We start from the raw sequence: 9,793 nt of genomic DNA, 5'->3' as shown, positions 1-9,793 counted from the left end.
TAGTAGAACATGATTTAATTGTCATCAGCTTAACAATAGTTTCTTGAGAAATTTTTATAAGAGTCGCATGTAGCATTGGGCCATTACTAATTTATTATATTTTGTAAGTAAACAAAATTAACATATTACAAATATTAAAAATACTTCCATAAAGTAGTTTGAAATTATCTTTAAATACAAAAAATTAACAAAATATAGGTATCCCAGTCATAGTATTAGTTAGAAATCACTTAAGTGTAGTAAATTATAATTAAAATTTAAAAATATTATGATAAAAAATAAAAATCAATTATAAATACAAATAATCATAATAATACAAAATTCCTTAATATAATTACAAAAACACAAATAATAATTAAGATAATTAAAAAATGAAAGTCAGTTATAACATATATATAAACATAGTAATTATAATGATCCATGGCTCTTAGCATTTGGCTGATTTAAATTTATATTAAGCCTACATTTCTTTTTCTTTTTTTTTTGAGGATTTTCACCTTTTGGAGGTCTTCCTCCTAATAAACGTTTGCTTCCCCTAGCTCTCCTTGCAATTATAGTGGGCTGTACTTTAATTCTAGCACCATCTCGTTGTCTTGTTGATATACAGTTACCAGCTGTGTGCAAAAAATGTTCCCATTGGCCTTGGGTTTTATTTTTTTTAAGTTTTTCTTCTAATTTATCAATACCTTTTAGTGATGACCCATAAGAAACATTACAAGAATTTAATAAATTCATCACATTTTCAAATTTACTATTATTATTAGTACTTGTCTCTTGGATATAATTTGGTCTGTGTTGTTCAATGTTATTCTGGCTCTTATCATTTTCTTTGTTGTCATTTAATTTATTGTTGGTATTATTAACATTTATTTCTTCATATTTATATTTATCTGATACATTTTCTTCTCTCTGGGTTTCCGTTATAAATAGATCATAAAAAGACTTATCCAACATTTTATCTCTAAATTCAAGGTATGTTGTGGCGGTCCATTGGAGTTATTAAAGGAAAATTAACCGATTTTATGCTTAAAAACTGATATATAGCATACTGATGTTTACAAAGGTCGTGAACATATTCCACTTTTGATGTCTACATAATATAACATACTTTGTTCTTCTTCACTTGGCACTAAAAACTCATGATCATTTTCTTGAATAATCATTTTTTTACTTAAAAAAGTAACTTTTTTCATCATTTATCGAAGAATTAATCTAGTCGATGAAGTTCTACTGCCAGCATATTCTCTCAATCTCCGCTTATAATAACCTTCTAAAGCTATACTTCTCAAATCAATCAAAGCTAGATAAGATGTTATAAGCTTTTACTCGTCCTAAAACATGATATTTGTAAAGTCTTACACCTACTTCACAATAATTGTTTGTCATATGTCCCCTAGAAGTATCATCCCTATAACACAAACACCAATCTTCTTTATATGACCAATAATTTTCTAAGTATTTTTTTCACTGAGAAAATTCATCGTTTTCAATTCCTTGTCTATACGCACGTTCTGCGTACAATATGTTTTGAAAAGTTTTCATTAAGGGCTTGCGTTTTTTCTTTGGAATTTGGTGATAAGTATCCCAAAACCAACCCCAAACTGCTCGCAAGACGTTAAATGTACAAAGTAGAGTTTTACTTTTAGGCCAATCATGGTTTATTGCATTTATTTCTGCTGCACTTTTATCAGTAAGAAATATATTGGGATACCCCCTACCAAAAAAACCCCTCGCAATAACATAATAACCCTCGCAAGTTTGACATTGTTATAATTATTGCCAGAGGTACTGTTCCAGCTGCACTTTGACACATAATAAACGTAATTGAATGATTTAGTGGGTCACATGCACTAGTGCTATCAACAAATATTATTTCTTGAGCCTTTTTCATTTGGTGAGCTCTTCTCATAATGGGAGTTACCACAATTACAGAAAATTGGTTTTCTTTAAATTAAACAGTTGTACTATTTTCACTATAAACTTTTTGTTTCTCTTTCAGTTTCTGAAAAAAATATTGATACCTATATTATTTTTCCCAATACATTTAGTTAGAATTCTTAAAATATTACCTCAATTAATCCTTTGCCAGTACGTGGTCCCAGATTCAAATTTCTCCAAGTATCATGCCTGTTTCGAATTGATCTGTAGCATGAATTTTTACTACCGTTCACTAAACTTTCTAGCATAAAGTCCTCTTTGAGCTCTAATAACTGTTCATGATATTTTTGCGCTTCTGCTATACCCATTCCGCTGTCAAAATATTCGTTGAAAATGTCTTTGACATTATTATCAGCTGGAATGAAATCTTAGGCTCTCGGCCGATTTTATACTGTGTGTATGGTTATCATTTATTTCAATGGAACAAACTAAACCTCTCTGTAGGATGTATATTAAGTAACTACAAAATATTGATGAAAAAATTAAACACAATAGGCGTAACTTCGTAGATTTTATTATTGATATATTCATATTTGCGGCATTTTATAAGCCCTTGTTTTTTGTATAAAACCTAACTACACTTTTAACTATTTAATTTGTTTTGATTGTATAACTTGTAGTCTGTGCTATAATATTTCAACTTAAAATTAATCAATAAATGAAAATAAAAGTTTTGAACAGTTTGAAAACTTTAACTTTCCAAAATTTTATGTTGTAATTACTTATTCTCCTTTACCAAAATAGTAAAAGTTACGCCTATGATAAAAGTATAAGATTCAATCATTTATTTTTTCTATAAAACATGTATGTATAATGTATATTGCATATAAAATATAACTCACAAATTCACATACACAAATATTTATTCACACAATATTATATTATACCAATTATTATAAATTAGTATTGTTCTTTCCAAAATTATTATTATTATATTCTGTTAATATATTATTATGATAAAAAAAATACCATTGTCATTGAAACCTATATAAAAGTAAATTATATAGTGTGTATTTTGTTTTTGTATTATTAATTAGTATTATCATAAATCACAATATAATATTTAGTAAAGTATTCTATATTTGTTTCCATGTCTACTGTGGTTTGTAATTCAGTATTATTATTATCGATATACTTTTTTTTTATTATTATTTAAAGGATAAAAGCTACGACAGCGAAGGTTATTACTTATTAGCCTGTCAATGTTTTGCATAGTACTGATGTTTCTTAAAATTAGGTATTACATTTAGCAGATAATTATGACTTTACTTTTTTGTATTTGAATTTAGTTTTTTAATAATATTTGAATATTTAAAAATTCAATAATATTTGAGGTTTGATGACCGTCGTGCTTCTACAACGTTAGGTATGCCACCTAATCTAATTTGAACATGCCGTTCAGGTCGGTGCGTGTTGAGGTGTACAGTGCGCATTCATCCACTATATGTTTGATGGTGAGTATTTGGTTGCATGTGTTGCATCTTGGTTGGGACTCTTAGCTAATTAGATATGAGCATGTGAGAAAGGAATGTCCGATTCTGATGCAAGTGATTGAGATATCTTGACGTCTTGGTATAAAATTTCATTGTTTTGCCAAGACGAGAGGATTTTTTTTATTAATAAATTAATATCGATAAACTTATTAATAAACTATTTGAGTTCATTTTTAGATAGGCAGTATATTTACTATTTTGAGATATTGAAAAATCAGATAGATACTACTTTATTTATATAGCTTTGTTGTGAACGGTGATATAAAGTATTTATCTAAAATAATTTAGATTTGACCGATTTGGGACTATGTGTTATTAGCGATCTTTTTTTTTATACGTTCGGGTAGCACTGTCAGTCGACCCAGCGGCACGTCTCCGACGCCGTACCACTGTCTTTTATCTTTCGCCGTTACGGTTGAGCACAACGTATGTGCTCTCGGACGAACCACCGTTTTATATTTATTTGTATAATTATTATTCCACGCTTCGGCGACGTTCACGTGTTAATATTCAATAAACTAGAGTAATACCCTAGTGTCCTAGTCTTTTGTTTTGTGCTATTTATTTAATCCTGACAACCCCTTAAGTAAATTGTATAGCTTTCAGTGTGTAGTACGAAAATTTAGATATTTAAGGGACTGATTTAATAGGTATTCACCAAACTGATCCCTCGCTGTATTGATTTCTTCATGCACCCATTTTCGTTTCTTTATTTTATTTTTAAGGATAAGAAATAAAATAAGTTGTTCTTAATCAAAACTTGAAATTATTGTAAATGGTGATAGTTAAAAAAATAAAACCAAGAGGACAGATATAAGCAACTGTGTACTAGATCACTAGATTATGACTGTAGCAGACCGCTCACAAATTATCGCTGCTTGTGTACCGTCATCAGATCGCTGATCGCTGCGATGATCGCGTGATCGCTGACTGCCGCGACAGACAGCTCTATGTGTCTGAGCCTTTAGATGTAACCAATTACCAAAAGTTTATGTTTTGTAGTATAGATTTTAGTGACTGGTTGTGCAGAAGATACGCGTGATACGTGTGCTCAATACTTTCGGGGATTTCCATTTTACCGGACGGTACTCTTTGGAATTTCTACTTACACCAGCTGGACGGAAAAAGGTCGCTTTCCAACGCTTCAACCGTCGTCGAAAACTAAACTTTCTGGTCAGACATGACAAATAATACTTTGTTCTAACAGTTACTGCTTAAATGAAAAATATTTCGATTATTAGAACTAAAAAAAACGTTTTACCTGGGTTGCTAATTTTAATAAAATCATTAAGTCCCAAATGTTTCTGGATGATTTTTGGACACACTCTTGATGGACAAATATTTCATCAAATATAAGCATAATAATTTTTCATCAAAGCCAACAAACTATCAACAACTATTTTCTGATAGTACTGGTGCAAGGTAAAGTAAGTATTACACGAAGTCCTTTTAAACTGCATACTCTAGATAATGCCACATGTTATGTCCACATGAAAATATTGAATTACCTACATCTACGATACAGTTTTCGAGAGAATGTGCAGGTGTGGTCCTTGTCACTGTTTTGCCCCACTCGCGAACCGGCACTATCCACACTTGCTAACGGGTAGAGCAGGAATTATAAAAATCCAGCCAGGAATTCACTGGAATTGAGCAAAAAAAAAAATTACAAAATTCAGGTTGGAGGGTAACATATTTACAATTTTTTTCACAACCTAAAAACCTACAAACCTAACCATAAGAAACTTCATAAATCCACATACAGATATTCAAACACAAACAATCGAGTGTTTATGGAGACACGTAAAAGTAAGTTTTAAAAGAGACATAAAAGACATTTGTATAGAACACATTTTTTTACGTAGACAGCTGTAATATTAAATTATGAACGCAGTATTGTATTTAGGTTCATAAAAATATTATCTTTTATTGAAAATACATATGCATAAATTATATTTATTAGATAACAGTATTTTCTTTTAATTAAGGAAATTATATCACTTATAGTGATTTTACAATTAAAATACGTGTAGCAAGGAAAGGCAATTTATACAATTTTATTTATTTGGACTCACGGTTTCCTTCTACTTATAGTTGAATGTATGTGGTACAGTGGCGGTTTTGGCATGTAATTTTACATGAGGCGGAAAAATATTAAATAGTTAATACACTATTACTCTAAGTCTCTAACACAGGAACAAAATATGTTAATGTATGTTTAAATGGTAGGTATGGGTTATTAAAATGGAGAGGAAAGATTAGCCAGTTATGATTAGATCACTACTGTTGCCTAGGGTGTACCACGTAGAGATTTTTCCATACACCCCTCCCTAACTATATACATATAATTTACAGTATTTTACCACATAAAATATAAATAACAAAAAACAATATAACATATTATATGACTAGTCTTTTAGTTGTAATTTGATTTTAACTTAAAAGATAAATACATAATAATTAATAAACAAAATATAGGTGTACCTAATATGACACGCAAAACAAAAAAATAATAATAACCTATCATCCGACATAAACCTTTTGTCCTTTTATAATAAAACATTTACAATATACATTTTATTGAATAATACATTATTTAAAAAATATATGATTTGACATATTATATACCTAGCAGCCCCCCACCTAGCAAGTAGCGCGGCTACATACAATTTATGTACCCGGCGGGCGGCGGCCTACGTTTATAATATCGTTGACCGTTGTGCAGTTGATTTTAGTCGCCTCTGGCGGCGGTCTGCGCATGCGCAATTCACACTATTTTACGAAATTACATGTGTGTGCGTAGACGCACCTCGCATGCACAAACTTAGGCGACGGCGGCTACCGCCTCTGTCGATCTCAGCGCTTTAGCGGTGGTGGCGCCGCGCCGCGCCGGGCGCAATATTAAATAGAAACAGCTATTATAATAGCTCATAAGTTACGTTACAGCGACGCGCAGCCATTCTCGCGTTCGCACAAGTTCTGTTCAAAAAAAATAATATTCAATATTGTTGTTTATTAAACTTAAATTCTAAAGCATTTAATGTCTGAAATATATCAATAAAAATTAAAAATTAAATTATACGATTAAAATTTTAAAATTAAAAATAGTACAAAATACCAATATAAAGAAACAAATATTTTTTATTTTCCTGAAAATTATAAGTGAGGCGGTGCCTCACTTGCCTCACCCCCAAAACCGCCACTGATGTGGTATGTAGTTGAATGGTAGTTGTATTGACAGCGGCTGGGTGAATACTTCCTCGATTCGTAGACGGTGTTGAATATACTGGCGAGTGGGTACCAACGGTGACGTGATTGTATTTGACAGACGGCAGCTGCGTTGATAGCGGGTGTGTGCGTGCGCGGTAATGATAGCGTGTATGTACCGGCACAGGGTTAATAATTATTGTCGTGAACGATTTATGACTATCGGGCGGCGGCTTCAGCTCGGCGCTCTCGATATATTTTTATAATTGATACGGGCGATCGGTCGGATGACGATTTCGGTTTTATTTGTGACACGATGCGTATTTGAATTATGGGGAGTGTGTACCTATAGCACGATAATAACGAACACGGCTCTTCGCTCAATGTTGACGTCTATTATATTGGCTGTACACTCTTTAGGGACAAGTTTGTGTGTACTGTCTGGTCTGACCTGGGTTAACCATGTCCCCTAGTCCAGTACACATTTAGTGATGGCATGAATAGTAACAGTGATTTTTTCACAGTGATCCCAAAGTAGCAATCACAAATTCATCTTTATTTTTAAATTCATCTAAGAGTCCTAGAAATTGAATTTTTCTCCACCACGCCTGTCCTAAGTGGAATCTACATCCTCTTAATTTAGACTCTTGCTAAACTTCAGATACTGCCAGGTGAATAGCCTTTTCAAAATAAGCAAAAATAATTTCAGGCCTTATATGATGTTCTATAATGCTTGTATATAAGTAGTACTGTTCTTATCGGGCTGTAGGAAAAAAACTAAGGGAAAATAATTGTTATCTTTCACACCATGAATGGTAAAAAGCTGGTAAAATAATTTTTGGGCAACATTTAAAAGTTCCTTCCACAAACACTGTTTTCATTTTGCCGAGTATTTCTAAATTATATGAACAAGTAAAAACTAAAATATTTCTTTCAAAATTATTAATAAATTTAAAATTGTCTCCACGATTTATTATGGCATCGTAATTATTTAATGCTTCATGTAGTTCTGTTAATGTCTTATGTAATTTAGGTAACTTACTTGATTACTATCGTGAATATTTTATCTTAATCTAAAAACGTCATGCGCTGTAATCTGTTCAATATCACCATTGACTAGTAGCTCTTGGCAAATTATTTTTTTTGGACGTTCAAGATTTTCCTGAGCTTTTCTTTTTAAGTTATTGCTTAATGCTTGCCTATCCAATATGTTTTCACTATCTTTTTCATGATTGTGTCCGAGGTTACATTCCTCAATATTATAAAAATTATTTATTTTTAAAAACGATGTGCATTTCTTTTTGTACAAGTTCAACGTTCCATATTTCCAGATAGTTCTTTTTGGAATCCGTATTTGAAAACCTTAATAATGAAGTTTTTAATTTTTTTCACTTAACATCACTTCCATTTTAACGTACGTACTAGATTAGTTGTCATAATCAATCTATTAGATATAAAATTATATTTATAAGCTTTCCCAGACATCGTAAAACCTAATATTATAAGATTATCGATTGTACATATACGTATCTTGTAACAGTGAGTTTTTAAACTGATAAACTGAAGTATTTTTTTCGGGAACCAATTCGTACACTTTAATTGACCCGGGAACCAATTCGACGTTTGCCCCTTTAAGATAGTTAAATTGTTTAAAAAGTTATGCGTATATAATATAGAGTAAATTAAAAATGCTCATAACTCACTTAAAAATTGAATAATAGTAAAAAACCAACATACAAAAACATAATAGGTCGAATCACTAATGTATAAACTAACGGAGCTAAACGTGATCTGCTGAATTTAAATTTGCTATGTTACGCAGTTGTAAGACTTGAGACTATAAACATTATCAGAGATACTTTGATTACATTTTAGTTTAAATTCCTATATATATAGAGAACATTGAGTTCGGTCTTCAATTTTGATTCATCTACTATAAACTGTTGATGTGAGACACGTTTATTACAACTTACAAGGTACTTACCGCTAATTCACGCTGTGAACGGAGGTGAGACTACGTCCTTCGTGGAGGCGAGAATCGTCTGGCAGCGGTCGCTGCAGTATGGTTTCGTGGGACAGCAGGTGATTGGGTGTCACAAGCGTGAAAACCAGTGGGTGGTCTACGTTCTGTCAACAATCCGGGTCGCGGAACGTGAGGACCGGGGCGAGCTTGACGCGTTCGATTTCACAAAGAAAGTGCGCGTCCGGGCCTGGCTTGTCGGTAAACTGTTGATATGAGACACATTTATTACAACGCACCGTCTCCGCTCAGAATCGTTTTTCGTTTCCAATGATTTATCATTGAATTCAAATATAACACATTCATTACAATACTCGACCACCACTGTACAGCAGAGCGGTACCCACTTCTCCACCTTTTTATAATTGTTTTAATTCTACCTTATCTTATCTAGGGGGTGACTGCTCAACAATAAATTTCAGTAGCAGATTGGGAGCAGCTCTATGTATATTTTTCCTGCAGATAAAACTCTAAGAAAGTTATGGGTGTTAAATTTACGGAGAGGAGTGCATCATTATGCGAGGTACTTTATTTAGATTTTAATAACCACTGAGGCGCAACCTCTGCCTCCGTAATCTGCGTAATCTTCCTATCCCCATCTGACTCGACCGAAACAGTCATCTTGACTCAACCTGTTGGTTCAGAGTACATGACTTTCCTAAATCGGAGGCATCTTCTTGAGGCTTTTGAAACATGGTTGTTCCAAGTGCTAATCCACTCAAAGTCTATGGCCCAGTCTCCGTGCAGGATATCCCAGCCAGTGTCAGCTAATATCTTAGCTGGTCCTAGAGTTACCTCACTGTTGAGTGGGATCATTTCACGGTATGTTCCGTCAAAAGGAGCAAGTGTCAAGCCCGAGGGCAGAGACACGAGATCGACAGCTTCGATGTATCGAGCGAGGAACTCTGGTAAAAGTATCCCAGTAGCCGCCTGAGAAAGGTCCGTCAAACCCCCAGGTATGCTGAGTGAATTGTTGTTACATATGACATTTGATGTGAATCGAGATTATCTGTGCGATCTGGGCATCGTACCCTAATGCCGGCAGTACACATTCGCCGAGCCAGCACGAGGGCAGCCGAGTGCGAGAGTGAACTAGATGCGCTCGTATCGCCTCGCTTCGGCGGCGCTCGGTCTA

At 33.2% G+C, this 9,793-nt stretch overlaps 1 pseudogene; it reads right to left on the bottom strand.

The window, feature by feature from the left end:
• Window positions 1-408: 408 nt before the first annotated feature.
• On the bottom strand, window positions 409-9,279 carry LOC132953545 (uncharacterized; annotated as a pseudogene).
• Window positions 9,280-9,793: the final 514 nt, after the last annotated feature.

The sequence above is a fragment of the Metopolophium dirhodum genome, chromosome 1 (genome assembly GCF_019925205.1).
Source record: "Metopolophium dirhodum isolate CAU chromosome 1, ASM1992520v1, whole genome shotgun sequence".
Taxonomy (NCBI): Eukaryota; Metazoa; Arthropoda; class Insecta; order Hemiptera; family Aphididae; genus Metopolophium; species Metopolophium dirhodum.
The sequence above is the reverse complement of the archived record's forward strand: the minus strand, read 5'-3'. Positions and strand labels throughout refer to the sequence as shown.